This window comes from Lathyrus oleraceus, chromosome 5, assembly GCF_024323335.1.
Source record: "Lathyrus oleraceus cultivar Zhongwan6 chromosome 5, CAAS_Psat_ZW6_1.0, whole genome shotgun sequence".
Taxonomy (NCBI): Eukaryota; Viridiplantae; Streptophyta; class Magnoliopsida; order Fabales; family Fabaceae; genus Lathyrus; species Lathyrus oleraceus.
This window is the reverse complement of record NC_066583.1, coordinates 326,644,816-326,654,374: the sequence shown is the minus strand read 5'-3', so window position 1 is coordinate 326,654,374 and position 9,559 is coordinate 326,644,816.

Genomic DNA, 9,559 nt, shown 5'->3' with positions numbered 1-9,559 from the left:
GTTCATGCATTCCACGAGGTTTATTATCCTGTGGCCCCATCGACAGCCTCCGTCAAATGCCCTTGTCCACTGCTCTACTGGTATGCTATTCATCCATCTTCCTGCATCTTCATTAGATAGTCTAATCTCATCACAGTAATATTTAAATGACGGTTGTGTTAGAGCATACCCAACATTCACCACCTTCTTGCAAAATTCTTATCTTTTATTGCACGCATGAAGTTTTGTGCAATATGTCTAATGCAATAGACATGGGTAGAAGGAGGATCATGCCATCCGTTGTCATGGCTATTGTAGGCACTCTCAATGGCAACATGTCTATCAAAAATCAAATAGAGATTGTCTTGTGGAGCCACATGCGTTCTGAGATGTCGAAGAAAGAAACCCCAATCACCAGCAGTTTCACTTCTACTTCTACTTCTGGGTCGATGTCATCTGAGTATTGTGAATAGACATCATCAAATTCATCCTGACTAGTTATTTGAGATTACTGAGATGGTATACATGGCTGAAGAGTAATATACAACTCAATACAATTGCAGCCAGAATGTTCATGACTAACAAACATGTATTCAACATCTTCATGATCCTGTACCTTAAGCGGGAAAAACTTGCATTGACTGTTCTAAAAAAATATTGGATTTTGATACGTGATCTTTGACACAATACCAGATCCTATGCAGGATTGTATTCTTTTTTTCAAATGCAAGAAATTTGCATTTCTCTTGATCGTAAGTCGAATGGTATCAGTGTTTCGAAAACAAAATCTGTATAACTCAGACTCTTATGTCTCACCATTGTAGTGAACATTGACACTATATTTCGGTGAAGATGATATTGTAATATTTCTGGTGCAGATGAAAATTAATTTCTTGCTACAGATAAATGTGTGTCATGCATGAGCCTGTGGAGGCGCCAATTTGAATGGCGACACCATGTAAGAAATGCACATGGGCGCCAATTCATTTGGCTACCACATGCAAACACATTTTTCTATGCTCCACACTTTTGCCTATAAATAGGAAGGTAACTCTAACACTTCTTCCACACCATCACTCACTACTTCCTCTACAACATCAAATCTTTCATCTATAACAACCTCTTTCATTTACATCAACCTCTTTCATCTCCGACAAGATGTCTATCCTCACAATGGGCAAATCACACAGAGGAACAGTTGCAAATATAGCAACTTATGTAAGCGTTTTATTCTTTTGTTATTTGTCTAGAGTACCTTTTAATAACATATCAACTTAGTAAGGTACTTTCTTGTTTCTTTTATTGGATGTTTCAATGTTCCGTACTCGGGTCCAAGAATATGTCCACATGGACCCGATGATTCAACCGTATGTCGAACTCACCGGTTTTGGACATATAAGAAAAATTATGTCTTGGTCGGTGGATAATAAATTCATTCTTGCGTTATATGAAAGATGGCGTCCCGAGACACACACATTTTGGTTTCCAACTGGTGAGTGTACCGTGACGTTAGAAGATGTCTACATGCTATTGGGACTGCCTATTGAAGGTAAAGTTGTAAATGGTAAAACCAACTATGCGAATTCAATTTGCATGGACCTCTTGGATACTGGTTTGTTAGATGATAACTCAAGAGGTCAAGGTATACTCCTTTCACGCCTTAAGTCATATTATAACAGTTTACATTTAGATGAGCATTCTACCGAAGAGGCTCAAATAATAAAAACTAGGTGTTACATTATGCTTTTAATTGGTTCTTTTTTATTTCCCGAAGGTAGTGGTTCTAGTATGCATATTATGTATTTACCTTTACTAAGACATGTAGATAGATTAAGAAGTTATAGTTGGGAATCTGCTTGTCTGGCCTATCTTTATATCTCTTTGTGTAAAAATTCACACAAAGACACATCTACATTTTTTGGATGTGCTGTTTTGCTCCAAGCATGGGGTTGGTCAAGACTACCGTCCCTAGCGTCCGTCAACAACAACCCTTTCACATTCCCGTATGCACAAAAGTAAGTTGTTTAAAATGTTATATACTTACTTACTTTAACGTTTATTATCTCTAACTAATATTTTTACCGTTATGGTGCAGATGGTCGGCACGTGGTATGAGTTATAGCAGATGTCCTAGACATTGTATTACCGAGTATCACAATCTCTTGGATCACCTTCGACCGAAAGACATATGAATAATAACCTCATTATTTCGTTATAATTTATTAACTTCTTCTACCAAGTTTATAATCCAAGCTACTTTCACATTTCAGTTCATTTGACTTCCATACCTAAATTTGGATCATGACCATGAAGTCAACGAAGAAGACGCAACCGTATGGACTGCATGCACACCGATAATAAGATTCACAACTGTGGAGATGCACAACAATGATCGTATGAAGTTGCAGTTTGGTATGCTTCAACACATCCCAGATCCCCCAGCAAGCCTAGGAGAATGGCATTTGCGCAAAGTTAACGACAAATGGAACTTCAATCCATGGCAAAGCTTCGCAAGATCTTAGTGTCGCAAATGGAAGCAACGCCATGACCATGTCTTAACTGACGCAGTGATGCCAAATGAAGAAAAACCAAGTCGTACTTATATGGCTTGGTACAGATCGATTGGTTTTGAGTTCATCGCCGAGGATATCTACCTATACGACCCACACCAACAAACTTACACACCAGACACCTCAACATCTAACCCCTAACAACATTGTCAGACCGGATACACACAACACCCTGTCCGTCAAACTTTCTGTTCCACAAACACACAAACATACAACCCAGACATGCCATACACCCAATCACAATACAAAGAGCATACCCCATACCACCACCAACAAATTAATCATCAACCAGAGACCCAACATCACTTCGTACCCAACACACCACCCTACCAAAGCCGCCTTAGCCAGAACACTCAACGATCATTCAACACCAACTGTCCCTGTTGGTGTAAGCCCTAGAGGCCAATACTTTTGGTACTTGTATCGAATTATTTATTAATAATAAAAGCCTTTTTCTTTATTATGTTTGTCTAATAAAGTCCCTATAATAGATAGTCCGTTTAATGTATCAAGTGTGACTTAATCATGAGATCCCATTAAACATAAGGACACTATTCTTAAAATATCCGTAGTCGATCTTTGTTGTGAAGTGGGATAACATGAAAGCATTAAGACTATTATGTGTGTAGACTGACGATCACATCTCTTGGATCATGGATAAGGAGTTATCAAGTCTTAAACATAGGTATGAATATTAGGAGTAATATTTATACTGGATTGACCCACTATGAGAATACCATATAGAATGTTATGCAAAGTGTCATAAGTTATTCTCATGGTGATAGTCGTGTATACCACCCTTCGACCTGAAACCACTATGGACCCTAGATGTATAGTCGAGTGCTTTATTGCTGATCAAATATTGTCCGTAACTGAATGACCATAAAGACAGTTGATGGGTACTCCACGAAGCATGCTGAGGGACATGAGTGACCTAGATGGAATTTGCCCATCCTGCGTAACAGAATAAATGTCTACAGGCCCAATATTAAACTTGACAAGGATGACACGGTTTGTGCCTTGTGTTCAATAGAGATATAGGATCAAAAGGGTAATTATACACATAAGTATTATTACAAAAGGATTTGTCATATCACATGATATTTTCGTGTCTTGGGTAGCAGTGATGTGTTTCTAGATACTGCTCACTGTTTATTATGTTAAATATGTGATTTAATATAATTACTAATGTCGCGAAAACCTACAGGGTCACACACAAAAGGACGGATTGATAAGAGGTAGAGTAAATAAGGAACACTGTAAGGTACAATGCACTTAAGTGAATTATAGAACATTGTAAGGTACAATGCACTTAAGTAGAATATGAAATATGGTAAGGTACCACACGCTTAAGTGATTTTGGCATATCATAAGATATGGGCCACATACACTTAAGTGGGATTTTTAGCTTGCAACCCACGCAAGTGGTTCTATAAATAGAACCCTTGTGCAGAAGCATTTGTGCAGTTGAAATTTCGTCTCTCTCTCTCTCTCTCTCTCTCTCTCTCACTCACTCAAAGCCTTCATTCGTAGCAGCTAACACTGAGATTGAAGGAATCCGTTCGCGTGGACTGAGTAGAGGTGTTGTTACCATTTAACGTTCATGATCACTCCCTAGATCTGCATCAAAGGTTTCAATCGCCACAAGAGGTAATGATTCTATCACTGATCATGGCCATTCGTAAGGATCACTAAAGGAGAAAATTTTAATTTCCTCTGCATTTTGGATTATATTCTCCTTTGGTGGTATCAGAGCCACTTACGAAACCATGCATCTGATAACTGTTTATTTTCTATATTTTCTGTATTAATACGATTAAAAGACAGAATGAATCAAAGAATAAACGAGTAATTAAATTTGGCATCATGTGTGTACGATTTGGATTATTGATGTTGACTATGCTTTGGAATCCAATGTTAGTATGGTGAAGCAACGATACATCGATCGTCCATAGGCTACACAATTGAGATCGATCAAGTTATATATATGATATAAGTAATTCTGATGCAAAATACGGTATATATGATATATTGTTTCTCTTTCGTTCATTCAAACACTTAATGGTTGTTTTCCTTTGAGCGATCAATGGTCATTTGCTTCGAAATCCGACGAAAGTATGATGAAGCAATGATGTGTTGATCAATCATACTGAATTAACAATCGATGTGTGTTTGACGGTATGAAATTGGTGTATTAGGGTCCATGACGGTATAAGGGTTGTGCTATCAAAGAGTTATGCGATTAGGGTTGTGACTGCGCAAGAGTTGTGCTTTAAAGTATCAAGTGTTTATACAAAAATCAATGTCGATTTCAAATGAATTGTTCATTAAAATTTTGCGTCGAAGCGCTTTCCCAGTGATCGCTGTATTCGCAAGTGCACGAATCGCGTCAGAGTAATATAAAAGAATATTGATCCCACAGAGACCAAATCGTCAATCTATCGATTACTATTATTACGATGTTTATCTAAGGCGGTACAAATGAGATATTGATGTCACAAAATAATAGTAAATAAAGAAAATGATAAATACCGTGCAGATAAAGATAGGCTTAAATGTATTTCACGTCAGTTAAACGATGCTTTGATTGTCTAAATAGAACTACTTATGGGGCAATATTTTCTACTCTTGAAAAGAATCCATTTAACAGGAACTGTCGCTTCCGCGTATTCAGAACCGAGTTTACCCTTAAATTAAGACATTTTATTGTCACTTATAAAAGGTGCGGAGAACGCTAGTAAACCTATTTTTAAGAAATAAGACTCGTAAGCTTAGTTGAAAAGTGATTTTGATTCGAAAAGTTTTACCTAAGGAGTTTCCTAATTTTAAATCTATCAACGCGTCCGAAAACAGTTTCAAAAATCATTTTTCCTTAAAGTGATAAAAAATTCCTAGTTACTAAGCCAGGGTGCTTTCGCACTCTTTGAGTAATTAAAATTAACCAAGTTTGTTTTAGAAAACTTGAATTAAGAATCAAAACAGCCCCTAAAGAATTTCTACAGATGCAATATGTGAAACATCTCTTTAACCGCGATCCTTACATTCCAACCTTTGAAAGATTTAGCCAGACATGGTAATACAAACAAACACAACGATATTGATCATGATAAAAAGTTATTTAGAATGTAAGGCGTAAAGAACAAGTAAAGTGTGTAAAATAATTAAAATGAGCAATAAAGATAATGGCGAGAAATTAAATAAAGTAAAGACAATGACGAGAATTAAATAAAGTAAAGCATGGTAAGAAATTAAACAAAGTAAAGAATAACAAGGAATTAAATAAAGTAAAACATGCCAAGGAATTAAATAAAGTAAAGCATGGCAAGTAGAATAAAAAGGCGATTAAATTAGAACCTGCTCCAAACGGAGGCTTTAAATCTGGTACAAGGAAGTAAATAAACCTTTGACTTTGAAAATAAAGACGACAGCAAAATTAAAGTGCTCCAACTCAATCTCACTAAGATGCGATAAACCCTCGATGTGACGGATTACCGCTTTTACAGATGATAATATAGTCTTAGTGTTGTAAACTAAGTTGGATGATTTGGAAATGAACTAGAACGACCTATTTATAGAGGAACTCAACAACATGCAAATACTAGGATGCCCTTCAACTTCCCTTTAGTGGGAACGTGAAATGCAAAGGTGGCGCCAGCCACCCCTCTATGGCGCCCACCATATGAGTAAATGGGGAAGTTCATAGGATCGTGGCAGTTTCCTCCTGGTTGAGGGATGATGTGTCATGGCTTCTCCTATAGCGGCCGCCATGTAGAACGCCATGAGTACAATTTTTGCCGAAAACCCTAGTTTCATGGTCTTTTTGCTTCGTTTCTTCTAAAAAGGTTCTGAAAGAGCTAAACACTTGAAAACAACACAAAAGAAAGCATAACACAAGCACAATGATAATAAAGACCTAAAAAACATGTGAAATCCGAGTCAAATACATGGTGTGATTCAGTGTGATCAAATTCTCCCACACTTAAACCTTTGCTTGTCCTCAAGCAAAACTTTTTATAGCTCATGCAAGAAAAACAATATCAACCAGAGTTAATTCAAGGCAAAAAGGCTTATAAGTTCATTCAAGGAATGTATCGATAGGTACTAACGAATCGAACTAAGGATATTGTAGTGACACTTCCCGCAAATGCAGTCATAGGCTTCGTTCCTATACAAATCAATCCATATCACCCCACCATACCTAGGCCTTATTTTCATCTTCTTCAAGTCCTTTTCATTCAGGTGCAATCACATTAAGCCCGTTATCCGTACATACTCAAGTAAGGTGACCGATTAGTGACTATGATCTTAAGCATGAGGCTCTGGTACATAAGTTGGTGTAACCCCTTTATTCAACCCGATTGTAGTTGTGGGGGATTGGATCTTAATCCACCCTACCAAGTCCAGCACCAGATACCTCTGAACCAACCAACAATAGGCATATTATTATATATTTTTTATTTTTCTTCTGCATGTTTCGCAAATCTTTTTATTTTGCTGGGTTAAATGACTGTGTGAGAGTCACCTAGCCCGGAATTTTCATACAACCAGAGAACAAAGCAAAAAAATTTATGATCATTCACTTATTTTCATCGATCCCCTACGTAAAGCATGCTTAAGCCGAAGCTGACTGCAAGGATAAACTACTTAAGGACTTATTTAGAACAAAAGTCAGGGCCACAACATATAGGGTATCAGGATCGACTCTCATAATCATGAAGCCTACGGTGTCAAGACGATATTGATTTTTAGAAAAAGTTTTCCCAAGTCTTCTACATCCTGTCAGAAACCTGTCTTATAGCCTGAATATTCAAAATACACTGTTTTCTTTGCTTACAAAATTTTTGGTAAGGCTAAAGAAATGGGAGAAGTACGGACACACCACACAAATGACTCATCAAACACATGTTATTTTATTGAAAGAAAAGCAAACAACTAAAACACACAAAACATACTAAAAATAAAACATACTAAAAATAAAGGAAAGCGATAAAAATCTCCTCCCACACTTAAACCGAACATTGTCCTCAATGTTTCAAAATGAGACAGGGTAGGAGTAACCTGAAAGAGAGAACCATGGTTGATCACCGGTACCATCACCGCCCTGGTCAGGATGCCTGGGTCGACGACTCCTGCTACCATTACTAAGACCTTTCTGCAGTTGCCTAGAGTGACCTAAGAGAGACCCCTGGTTGGCCTCGATAAGTGCGAAGTGACGCTCAGTAACCTGTCGCTGGCGATGCTGCTCATTAGTGATCGCAAGCAAGGGCTCAATGATAATCTAATGTGCTTTCTCACTACGCTAATGGGAGGTTACCATAAAACTCATATTATCAGTCAATTGTTGGTTTATGGTATTCAGAAGGGCGTCACGCCTTTCCTCCCGAGCCAGGTGCTCGCGCTACATCTCCTCAGTGATGTAAAAACCGGGAGCGGTACCTGCAAAATGGTCAGAAGAAGAAGGTGCAGTGTGTACAGGTGATGCAGAGTATGTAGGAATATCATGAGCAGGGGACTGGTCGTGTCGGTCATACTCATCATCGGTTCCTTGCCCATCATCCATAGGGACATTAGGTGGCAAAGGACCGATAAAAGGTGGAGCATCGAGATCATACATCCAGTTCCTTGCATGTCGCACATATGCACGTTGAGAGCAAGGTAAAACAACACTTGGTATAGCTACACCATGGATCATGAGGTTATCACCACCCGCTCTCCGCACTTTGCATAATTTCATATCCTTCAAAAATTTCAAGTTAATGGTGCGGTGAGGGAGCGGTTCTAAGGTAGCTAACTCAGCGTTGAGATTAAGAGATCTAGCAGTAGAAGTAATTAATTCACCAAAAGAAATGGTTCCTCCTTTAAAAAGGAGTGGTTCGTCCCAATAGAAATGTCTTACATCTTTAAAGAACTTCTTCTTTTGTTGATAATTGAGGTCAGGTGGTATGATATCAGCGACTAGATAATTCACAAAATCAGCATACCATGGTACTCTACTAATCTCTAAAACGGTTCCAAAGTTGTCTCTATCAGGTTCAAGGGGAACGATATCTAACTTAGCTATCAATCTGTCATAAGCGAAATCATCATTTATAGGTAAATGACCTGGCTTCAAATGCTCTAGTCTGGAAAGATGGTCAGCAACTACGTTTTTTGTTCCTTTTTTGTCTCGGATATCTAAGTCGAACTCTTGTAGAAAAAGGATCCATTTGAGTAACATGGGTTTCGCATCATTTTTGCTTATAAGGTAACGGATAGTTGCATGCTCTGTATAGACTATAATCTTATATCCGACAAGATAAGACCTAAATTTATCAATTGCAAAAACTACAGCTAGGAGTTCCTTCTCTGTTGTCGTATAATTAAGTTGAGCAGCATCTAGGGTTCTACTAGCGTAATATATCACATGTAATTTCTTATTTTCTCTTTGTCCTAAAACAGCTCCTATAGCAAAATCGCTAGCATCACACATTATTTCAAATGGTTGAGTCCAATCCGGAGTTTGTAAAATGGGCGCTGAAATTAACGCTTATTTTAAATGATTAAAGGCTTCGATACATTTTTCATCAAAAATGAATTCAACGTCTTTCATCAGAAGGCCGGTCAGGGGTTTTGTTATTTAAGAGGAATCTTTGATAAAGCGTCGGTAAAAACCGGCGTGTCCAAGAAAACTTCGGATTTCTCTAACAGTCTTAGAAGGGTTAAGGTTTTCTATCACTTCTATCTTTGCTTTGTCGACCTCAATGCCTCTCTCAGATATTATATGTCCTAACACTATGCCTTCTTTAACCATAAAGTGGCACTTCTCCCAGTTTAATACAAGGTTAACTTCTACGCATCTTTCTAGGATTTTCTCAAGATTAACGAGGCAATTCTCAAAGTCAAACCCACATACCGAGAAATCATCCATGAATACTTCCATAATTTCGTCGAGATAATCTGCGAAGATTGACATCATACAACACTGGAAAGTAGCTGGCGCATTGCAGAGTCCAAATGGCATTCGCCTGTAG